The sequence below is a fragment of the Electrona antarctica genome (assembly GCF_951216825.1).
Source record: "Electrona antarctica genome assembly, chromosome: 22".
Lineage (NCBI taxonomy): Eukaryota > Metazoa > Chordata > Actinopteri > Myctophiformes > Myctophidae > Electrona > Electrona antarctica.
This window is the reverse complement of record NC_136805.1, coordinates 30,155,484-30,167,489: the sequence shown is the minus strand read 5'-3', so window position 1 is coordinate 30,167,489 and position 12,006 is coordinate 30,155,484. Positions and strand designations below refer to the sequence as shown.

Below are 12,006 nucleotides of genomic sequence, written 5' to 3'. Positions count from 1 at the left end.
CTTCAATCAGGCTAATGATAGCAGATACCATTACCATCAATACCAATAATGCAGGCACCCTTTGGTAGGCCTGTACTCAACATTGCACCATAATAGCACCTAAGCTAACAAAATGATGATATCCTCTAAAATGTAGTTACTTACTATGGGCAGGGTTTGGATGACCATATAACCTTTTCAACAGATTTTCCTTATATTAAAAAAAATAAAATAAAAAAAATAAGCTCATGTTTGGCTTCTCAGACCGACTTCTGAGGAAACCAAACTCCCGCTTGTTTTCTACTCAAAGCGCTGAACAACATTCTATCAGGCGTTTTCACATACTGTTGTTTACGTCTCTCTGAATCTGTGCGGAGGCGGAGCTATGCTGACAATTTCAAAATGACACTAAAACCTATGGGCCAATAAGAATGTTAATAAGGTCATTCGTTCCGCTCTGTCAATCAGAGCTAGTTATACAGTATACACACCCCACAGGGTAGGTGAAGACACCTGTACGAGGGTTCAAACAACTCGTAGGCTGCAGCCTGACACTCCTGAATTGAGGTCTAAATTAGGGCAAGGTTCAAGGTTGTTCTTTACACTTTACTTTACACTTAAGAAGTAGTGACAATAGCCAATTTACAAGCTCACAACTTGTCGCATTGTGACTTTTAGAATAAATTTGACTTTTTATATTGTATATTATTACATTTACTTATTGTTATAATCCACAATCCCACAATAGCTAGTTTCGATGCTTTGATCACAACAGTAGTAGCGAGAAAGATTATAGAATTTGCGCGCACACACACACACACACACACACACACACACACACACACACACAGTCACGTTTCTGCAATGACTAGTGAGCGTGTGCAGAAAGCCTGTGGTAAAGTTTAAAAGTAAAGTACACGCTCCACACAATCACTGCTGTGTTGTGTGTTCTGCTCCAAAGTCCACACAAGAATGCCCTGTCGCCTTGGTAACGTTAGTAGTGAAGGGTGGGGGGGGTGCTCTTCATATCAAGCCAAGTTCTGTAGTGCTGCCTGGGAGTGACTTTGGTCAAATGAGCGCACAGGGGGAGTGTGTGTGTGTGTGTGAGAGAGAGTGTGATAGAGAATTCATGCCAAGATAGACACTTACTGCGCACACACACACACACACACACACACACACACACACACACACACACACACACACACACACACACACACACACACACACACACACACACACACACACACACACACACACACACACACACACACACACACACACACACACACACACACACACACACACACACACACACACACACACACAGCTCATTTGACCAAAGTCACTCCCAGCACTACAGAACGTAAGAAAATAAATACATGCCCAGGCGGTGGCGTAACCGTCTGGGCACCCGACTGGTAATCCAGTCGCAGTGTGCCGCGGGTTCGACTCCCGAGCCCGACACGGCCTTTACTGCATGTCTTCCCCCATCTCTCTCCCGTTTCCTGTCAGCCTACTGTCTGTCCCTTCAAAAACCAATAAAAGGCGTAAGCCGCAAAAAAATATCTTTAAAATAAATAAATAAATAAATACATTACCGGGAATATATATTATATTTTTTTGGGATATTAAAAAAAGGCAATTTGTAAACTATTTTTGTAAACCTTGTCATGCCCAAAAGAGGGATACCAGGTTGAAAGAGGTTAATGTATTACTGTAAGTTCATATCTATGCTGTTGCTTGTGAGGAAGACGCCAGCTCTAGTATCAGTGTGTCTGAGACACTGAGACGTACTACAAACGTTACATTTCAAACCTCATGTCACTAACGGTGAAAACCACAGCCATAGATGAACGTGGCGAGGGAGGGCTCACACTAACAATACCGTTGCACGTTAACTTGCACAAAACTCCAAAAAGACAAAGCTGAATGATTATTTTTTAATTTGAACACATAGAGCAAACTGTAATATTCACATGTCTTACTGAACAATGCAATGCAATGTCACCTCACGGGACCTTTTTCATGGGGATTTCATTAGACTATAATGTTGCCTTTTGTCAACGTTTGTGCCGTTCACAGCTGGACCGGGTCAAGGGGTCAAAAGGTCAGTTTCATATATTGAGATGAGGACGCTCCTTGGGTTAAATGACCTCTTAACCATCATTAAAGGTCAAAGGGCACATAGGGTCACATTCCGTATCCTTGCAGGATCTCTACACAAACTTCATGTGCCGTCATGTGTACACTATACCCTGCACAACCATCACACCCAGGACACAGGGGTCACTCTACCAGGGACCAATAGACAAGGTCTCACATTTAAATCCTGGATAGGACATACAACTTGCAGAGTTGTTTGCTAGCAATTGACTTGGTTATGGCTACCTACCATGCAGACATAGCTTGGTCACGTAAGAAATAAAGCAGGTGCACTGTTTTTTTGTTTAGGCAGTGGGTGCTCAGCTTTTATCCTCAATATGTACTTTGCTCATATCAGCCAATCAAATCATCGCTATGGGGTGATCAGCCAATCAAATCATCATGTTTGTGTTCACACAAACAGACAATGCTGGGCATAGGAGGGACTGGCGCCCCTCAAAACAATCTGCTCTGAGGAAGGCTGAGGCTGAAACACGCCGAGCGTTATCAATAATTACGAATGTTTATCTGAGCCAGTCTTGCATCCTTTATGAGTGCTGCTTTTTGCACTTTGGCGGTATTTTATATCTTGGTCACTTGTTCCCATAATGTTCCCAGGTTTCTTGTGCTTGACAACAATGTTAAGAACATCGTTTTTAGATAGCATGATACTGAAACAGATGCTATACTGTAGGTTCATTGTTCACCTGGTATCCTATCGTTTCAATGAGCACAACTTGGTTTTAATTGAATCCTAGATTATTGAGACACTACACGGTCTCTCTGCATTCTATGTATGCAATTACCTTGCTTATTGTGAGTCGCGCCGGATAAGAGCGTCTGCTCTAAATGCTTAATCCATTGAGACCTGGAACGCATCCATGTCACGTTAGCGTTTAACCACATTAACCATTAACCCATTTTGGGGCGGGAACCCGTTTTGGTGTTTTAAACATTGTTATAATTTAGCTATTGAAAAATAGCAGATCTACAAGCTCATAGCGCGCCACCGAGTGGCGCGCTATGAACTTGTAGGTCTGCTATTTTTGAAAAATCGTTAAAATGTGCCTCAAATCTTGAAAATTGTCATGATTTAGAAAACTTTTTTTTTTTTAATTTCGACGTCAGGCCTGAATAGGTTAAATTGTAAATGGTATTGTAAACTTTGTGTATGGACTGTTTGCAGCTGCACAAAGCTACCGTCTCCTCTATGAGGATTCCATTAGCGGGATGGAATGCAAATGGGAACAGGTCTGTGAAGGTTAGGTCTTCCTTAATAAGACGCTCCATCTCTTCTCATCTCCGTGATGAAGGAGACGTCTCATTGGCTCAAGAGGCCATCTGCTTTGCATATGTACATGGACATGAACCACCATCCAAACGCCATTCATTCAAGACCCTATTCAGCCAAAAAGCCTTGGGAGACTCCTTCCAAGACTTCTACTCCAGCAGAGCACAATAGGAGTGTGCACGTGCCTCTGTGTGTGAGTGTGAGTGCGAGTGTGTGTGCGAGTGTGTTTGAGTGTGTGTGTGTGTGTGTGTGTGTGTGTGTGTGTGTGTGTGTGTGTGTGTGTGTGTGTGTGTGTGTGTGTGCACGCGCGTGCGTAATTATGTGCAGTGATGCACCCAACAAGTAATGGAACCACTGAAATCTGGTCTCACTGATTCAAGGAAACGTTCTAAAAGACATAACATTAATATATAGTAACGTCAGGAAATATATGAATTGGTAGTAATTTATTTCAATACTGTACTACTGTACTACTCAGTTTTAAATTGAGGATTTGGAGAAATCTGATCCTCATTTCCAGGTACTGTCAAATACTGTTCACTGGAAGGTTGTTAACATGTTGGAGAAATGCTAATGGCAATGAGTGGTATCAGGCTAGCCAGTATCTGTTGTCCGCCTACTTGCTCTGACCACACCCATCGTCAAACTCTCAGCCTTCATTGTCTCCACCAGGCCGAAGGCATGGGGAGAGAGTATGTTTTGCACTCCGTCCGTGTGTGTGTGTGTCCGTGTGTCCGTGTGTCCTTCCGTCCGTCCGTTACCAGCTAATCTCCGGCACCGTTAACCCGGTCGATGCCAAACTTCGCACACACACTCCCTGGATGCCAACGATGAACCTCTGCCCCACATTTTCCAGAACGGCCTGTTATAGCGCCACCATGAGGCAGCTTTTCACATTTTTTACCTAAAACTGCACCGATCTGTGTGAAATGTTGCATGCACACTCCCTAGAGTCCAAGGACAAACCTTTGACCCTCATTTTCCGCATCTGCCTTTTATAGCGCCACCAGGAGGCCGACTTTTGTAAAACACATTCTTTGATATTACTCCTCCAGATTCTGTCCAAAAATCTCACAAATCATTACACAGTATCTCTATGGTCATGTGCTCAAGTCGGATCTGTCAGAGATTTCATATTCCATCCTAATTGGCTATAATTGGCTTTCACAGTTTGCAAGATTGCCCCGTTTTGAACAAAAGCCTCAAATCATGAACGCAGCATGCAATTTACGTGAAATCTTTCACACATTTTCTTACTAGGCTGAGGAATATATCCCACCCTTTTCACATTGGCCTGTTATAGCGCCACCAACAGGTTGATTTTTGCAAAACACATTTTTGGAACAAAATGCCTCAAATCATCCAATTGCCATCAAAGGCAAACATGTTTATATTACTCCTAAACATTTTGCCAAACATCTCACACAGTCCTATCCTCCTGGTGGAGACCTGTGCCCAGAAGGGCACTTTTTCTAGTTGTGATCTGAAATGCACACCTGTGAAGTTTTGTGGTTTTATCTTGTGCGGTTGTGACACTATCGCGGTGACAATATCTGTCCACACAGACAGACACACAGTACTGTATGTACAGTAGGCCCACAGTAAGCAACAGACTCATACAGCACGGTGAAACTAACACCCACACTGTCATCAGCTGTTAACAAAACAGCCCATAAAGTCAGTCAATAATTCACCACTTAAGTCTTAAGCCCTATTGGCATTTGGCGCCGCATTGCGAAGCGTTGTGAGCTTGCAGATTGTCTCTTTCTGAAGACCGTTTCGACAATGTTTTCCTACAATGACATGCCCAAAATAAGGACGGCAGGTTTGAAAGTGGTTCATTGTCAATGGAGGAACTCTAAAAGAAGTGTCACCTGATGATATGATAAATAGAGGTCTTCATGCACCGATTTCTAGCTTGTGGATATGGAGTTGGCTGTTAAGAATGAATACAACCATTACAGACCTACTTGTCTACATAGTCGTTGCTGTCAGGCAGAAACCTGGCATCTCCAAATGTCAACTGTTTTTGCTTTTTCAACCTTTTAAGCCCTAATACTTCATCATCATCATACAAGAGTGTCGAGGAAAAGTAGCGAAAATAGCCGAGCACAATCTCACAATGAATGCGCCGCAACGTATTGTGAGCTTGTAGATCGGCTGTTTTCACTGAAAAATGCCGTTCTGTTTCCTGAAAAGTAACGGTTTTGGACATACAAGGTTTTTCCACCTGACAGCGGCGATACATGGACGCTATAATGTTGATATAATTGTCATGTTTTCATGTCCTGTCGTGTGTTAGTGTTGCCTCCACGACGGCTGGCGGCAGTGCCTCGCCATGGGAAAAAAAAACCTCTTTGCTGGAGTGGTTTGGGTTTGGTCGGCGCGCTGTGCCTGCAACAGGGTTTGGTCGGCGCGCTGTGCTGTGCCTGCAACAGTTGTACTGCATGCTCTGTTGAGACAGGCTCGCCAGTTCTGCCCCCGGGCAGAATGACTTGTTATTACTGCTGAATCAAAGTTAATACAAGTCAGCCTTGCTGTATTTTTGTGAAACACTACCCACATGAACCCTCGCTTCCCATCCCCGTCAAATCTGCTAGATTCAGCGAAGGGATTTGGTAGCCTGCTAAACCATACCGGGTCGCGTAATTCAGGTTTCCATGTGTCTTCTGCGGACAGAAGACACATGGAAATGTGAATAGGCTCAATGCAGACAGAATAACCTTTCCTACTTCCAGGCCGCTTCCCTACTTCCTTCACAGGTGTTACCAATGATACTAATTTAGGCTCTGTTCCATTTAGTGTACAGTGGTACTCAAACATTTAATAACTCTGAGTGTACAAATGGAAACAAATGGACCCTGACAGGTCCATAAGTGTTTGAACAATAATAACGTTATGGACGATAAGGTAACGCAAACACTATTGCATTTTTTGAAAATCATGTTTTCAAATCCTTTTCAAACACGACACAAGGAGAGTGACTTCCATGAGGCAGATGAAAAATGACAACGCACCTAAAACAACCTCTGTATGTATTGGTTTGCACGCCGCACGTCAACGCAACAATAACCAAGATGGGATGTCATTTCCATTTCCTGTTGTTCAACACCACCAACCTTTCATTGTTTTAGACAATGGTTCTATGGTTCAATTTGACATGAACTGAAGTCAGGGAGGGATGCAATCTAACCACTTTCAACCTGGCCTTGAACACCAAAATAGCCGCTCTACGAGCTCACAATGTGTCATGAAGCGTCAGGTTCTGAGCTTGTAGATCGGCTCTTTTCACGCAACACTGTCGTACAACAAAGTATCGCACAAAAAACGGAGAGTGCTAGGGTTCCCAAGGAGGCACAAATCCGACACAAAGGGTGGCCTAATGGTTAAGGTGCAAAATTATAATAATCAAAATAAAAATAAATAAAGGAAAACACAAGTTTTCGAGTAGCGAAACCAATGCAGCAATGAATCACTCATTGCTGCCTTGAGGAAGAAACTCTTTGATGAGTAGTCTGTAATATCTTAAGCCGATTGTTTGTCTGTTGGCCTCTGTCCATCTTTTTGACATTATGAAGACTCCTTGTCTTCACAAACTCACAGGCGTATAGAAAAAAGAAGGCATTAAAACTATTATTTTGCATTGTACAGTGGTCTCCCTCTTCAATTGTATTTTTTGCACAAAGCAGACCAAAAAAGGGCTCAAGTGGTTAAATACAACAACATTCCTCCACAGAAGGTGTCCTTTGTTTGTGGCTGCTGCCAGCTAGCAGAACACTGTGCCGCGCGCACACACACACACACACACACACACACACGCACGCACACACACACACGCACGCACACACCTCTGGGTCGTGACTCACTCGGTGGAGCAGAAACACTGGTTAAAAGGGCATGTGTGTTCTTCCATCTCTGCCTCGAAAAAACCTGATAAGAAATATACAAGTGTGTGACGCAGCAACAAAGCGGACTTCTGTCAGGCTTCCTGCATGCCTCCACGGGGCTTCCAGGGTCTCTCATATGGTACTGTTCAACTACACATGCAGGTGCTTTGTGTACATTTACAGCTGTTGTTTGTTGGTCCCTTCATGTATCCATGGGACGTTTGCAGAGCATGAATACGTATTATCTTATTTATCTACAGACAATATTATACTCTCGATGGCAAAACAAAACACTAAACAGCAGCACGTCGAAGGTGGCGCAATGTGTTTCCCACGCTTCTAGTTATCTGCGAGTGATAACATCAAGTTCTTCATGAACATAGAGGTAACATGATGCTAGTAGAACACCTGCAGTGTGTATGTGTGTGCGTGTGTGTGCGTGTGTATGTGTGTGTGCGTGCGCGACCGTGTGTGCGTGTGCATGTGCGTGTGTGGGACTGCAGTAATATGCTTATGCTGTCAGTTTTCCATACCAACAATCACCCGCTTCGAATTTTATCAACCCCTAATCACCAGTAGGTTACTGGCAACAATACAGATCTGTGATTTTTGGGACAAGCATGGACTATTATCTTGAATCTCCTGAACTAATGTCAACCTGGCATGCCGATTTGACCATAAGCAAAAATGAAAATAGATGTACACGCTTACACTTGACGCGTTGTGAGCTTGTAGATCTGCTATTTATGGCACAGGACACTGTGGGGCTTAAGTTGTTAACACAACAAGTTGACAACATATAAATCTATTATCAGGAGCTAGAAATAGAGACGGTGCCACGTTTGACCTATTGCAGGATTAAATGTGCATAACATAAACTACCTCATGGGTGGAGAGATCGTTTGAATATATTCTGTTGCTCCAAAAAACGGTAAAACTGGGATAAACCAACAACAAGTACATTTGGGAGTTAGGGGTTAAAGGGCCACTTCACCCATTTTACAACCAGATCTTATTTTAATGATGTTTAGGACACAAGAAACACTTTACTGGGGGGTTTTATGTGGGTAATTTGTGTTTTTAGATATTTGAGTATTTCAAAGTGTCTGTGATGTCATAGACACTGGTCTCACTGCTGGATTACTACAATGACCATAATGCTTTGCTGCACTCACCCCACCTTGTGGAGAGGCAGAGGGCTGTCTTACTGTCCAGGAAGGAAATGAGACCAGTATCCATGACATCATTGGCACTTTGCAATACTAAAATATCTAAAAACACGTACTACACACATACATTACAAACCCCAGGAAAGTGTTTCTTGTCTCCCAAACTCATTATAATGAATTGCATTTTTATAGCGCTTTTCCAAGTGCTCAAAGCGATTTACAATGGTTGATTCAACAGTGGGAGGTGAAGCGGCGAACAGTCGACGCCAGCGTCCTCACTTCCCACATGCACACACCAATGGTGGCAAGCTCCCACCGACCAACTCATTGGAGGGAATGTAGGGTTCAGTGTCTTGCCCAAGGACACTTCGGCATGTGGACAGGAGGAGCCGGGATTCGAACCGCCGACCCAGGGATCATTGGACGACCTGCTCTACCTTCACCCTTTCTGGTTGCAAAAAGGGTGAAGTGGCCCTTTAAGTGTCTTGCTCATGGTCATTGGACACATTGCCGCGGCCGGGAATCAAACCTGGGACCTTCTGCTCCATATCTAGGTCCATTACTTGATGAATTGTAAAAACATTTAACCACTTGAACCATTCTGGGGGAGGACATTAGCCAACCATAGATGGGGGGGAAAAGTGCTCCAATTAGGCAAGTACAGAGCCAATTAAGGCCCATTTTACTAAGTCTAGGGGGTTTCAGTGATTAAGCGCGTGTCTTTGAAGGGGGTCGGGGGGGATGTCTGGCGTCTGGTACAGATGTCAACAACATTGTGACCTACATTTGACTGCTCATCCATGGTGAGATTTCTTTACAGCCTGGTTGGTTTGAAGCTCGACCACCCGCCGTGTGTGTGTGCGTGCGTGTGTGTGTGTGTGTGTGTGTGTGTGTGTGTGTGCGTGCGTGTGCCCACCCACCCATGACGGCAGGATTAGAGGTCTTTGCTTGGACACCCATGCTTGGACAACAACAGTCACAAGACAGCTAGGACACCTGTCAAAATTGTACTTACGGTAAGTAAATGTACTTAGTTACTTTCCACCACTTCCTATGTATCAAGTAACATACAACTTTGTTGCAAGTATAGAAGCATGTGCACACGTTTGCCGGCTACAATGCAAGTTGACACAGCACTATCCACATAAAACTAGTTAGAGGTTGTGAGAATTGGCTTTTAGAAATGTTACAGTCACAGACAATTATGTTTAACAGAGGCATGACGCTCGCTGTATGGATGCGGTCCGCTCGCCTTTCGGCAATCATCTCTTCGCAATCACGACGCTAACTCGATAAGTGGAGCGGCCGAGTGCAATCAAACGGCTGCTCCGCGGGAGGCCAGGGCCAATCAAAGGGCTCGGTGGCGCACAGAGTCCTGAGCTAGCCAAACCCCTTAACAGGATTAACAAGGAGACGTGCGGGCAGTCAGTGTGTCCGTATGCGCCTGATGGTTGTAAAAAAGAAATGGCATGCATCCTCCCACACGTAAAGCTTTCCTTAAGTCAACCCGCACACGTAGACACACGCGCGCGCACGCACGCACGCACGCACGCACGCACGCACGCACGCACGCACGCACACACGCACACACGCACACACACATCTAGTCTATCAGTGACAGAGTCAGGGAGGTGCTAGCTACAGCCTGGCACCAGACAGACCCCCTCCATGCTGACGCTAGGGATTAATACTTGGTCTCCCCCTCCTCAAAGTGTGTGTGTGTGTGTGTGTGTGTGTGTGTGTGCGCGACTGCGCGTGTGTGTGTGTGTGTGTAGGTAGCTAGGGGGAAGGGTTGTAAGAGTTGAGGGCCACCACCTGCTTCTTCTCGGACACAATGAACTTTGGAAGGGAGGCTCTGTCTCTGAGACTGGACCTCGCGGAGACACCGCACACACACGCATACGTGTGCACACACACACATACACACGCATGTGCGCGTGCACACACGCACGCACACGTGCACGCACACACACACACACACACACACACAGTAAAATCAGGGGTGAGGAATATAGGTTAATCTCACTATTTCTACGTGAGGTCTCACTAGAATGTAGTGCACTTCCAGTTGAAATGTTAACTATTGTGGCAGTTGTTCTTTTGCCAATAAAATGTCTCAACACAAAACCTTATAGTCTAATCAACCTTCCCCTCCAAAACACAAAGGCTTCCAATTGTCTGTTGCATTCATACGGCTGATCGGATACACACACAGTTAAGTCCTCAGTGTTCATTTATCCATTTTCAACCAGTGTTTTGGTTGAACACTGTCAGAGTTACATTAACACTCTGGGGGTTTAGTGTGTAAAGAAGAGATCTATTACAGGCAGAGTCCTTAGATGACACTCGATGACCGGCTGTAGATTCTGAGCTGTCGAGCATTCCTATAAAGTGACACTTTTGTTCAAACGGAGCATTCGGCTACAGATAACCGTGTTCGATTTTGAAGACAACCGAGATGAACCGCCGGTTATTTTTTTGACTGACAAGAGTTCTGGCTCTCTTCCTTCACAAGGCCTCGACTTGGCAAGAACATGTGCAAGAAAAACACAGGAGAGGGAGAGAGAAAGCCGAGATGGAAAGAATGACAGAGACAACAAGAGAACTCACACAACCTGTTGTTGCACCTTCAGCCTGCAGTGCTGGGAGGCGATACTGACACACACACACACACACACACACACACATAATACCAAACATTACCATTTTAGGATGCAGATTTTATGATCTACGCTTGTAGATAAGCTATTTTCTCTGCATGACAAAGGCACACAATTAAGTCGGGTATAACGCCAACCCCAACCACTAAACCTAACCCAGTGCCCCGTATAACCCTATAGTATATTTTCCTAAATGTAAGAATAATAACACTAAACATATTTTATTATGATCTTAAAACAACAATTTATCTTGCGCGGACCAGAAAAGTTGTCCTCACAACGTCTATTCCTCAAATGCGGCCCTCATACGTTTTTGTAACACACAAACACGCACGCACGCACGCACGCACGCACGCACGCACACACACACACACACACACACACACACACACACACACACACACACACACACACACACACACACACACACACACACACACACACACACACACACACACACACACACACACACACACACACAGAGGTTGTGTCTGCCTAGAGACCTCGCCAGTCAGCGCTTTGAACCTTCCAGTCGGTATCGATTGGAGACACCCTTGGTACCACTGGAGGTCACTGGTAATGTAATATCACATATGATGGATACCGTAGGAGAGCAGGGTGGTCTTATCCAATAAGCTTGTCGAATGGATTGCAACCTGTCTCTGCGGTAGTTAAGACCTCAGTGAAGTCACCGCTCAGCCACTTAAGCCCTAATATGCTATACGTGGTATACGACGGGTAGTGAAAATAACAGATCTGCAAGGTTCACGGTGTGTTGCGTGACTTGCGTCATGGCACGTCGTGAGCTTGTAGATCTGCCAGTTTCGCTTTCCGTTTTGAACAAACTGGGGATGGTGAAAACAACAGCTGTGATC

At 44.7% G+C, this 12,006-nt stretch overlaps 1 protein-coding gene across 3 annotated transcripts in view; it reads right to left on the bottom strand.

Moving 5' to 3' along the window:
• dnmbp (dynamin binding protein) overlaps nucleotides 1–12,006 on the bottom strand; it is a 95,645-nt gene that overhangs the window by 25,581 nt on the left and 58,058 nt on the right. The gene's annotated exons all lie outside the window — the stretch shown is intronic.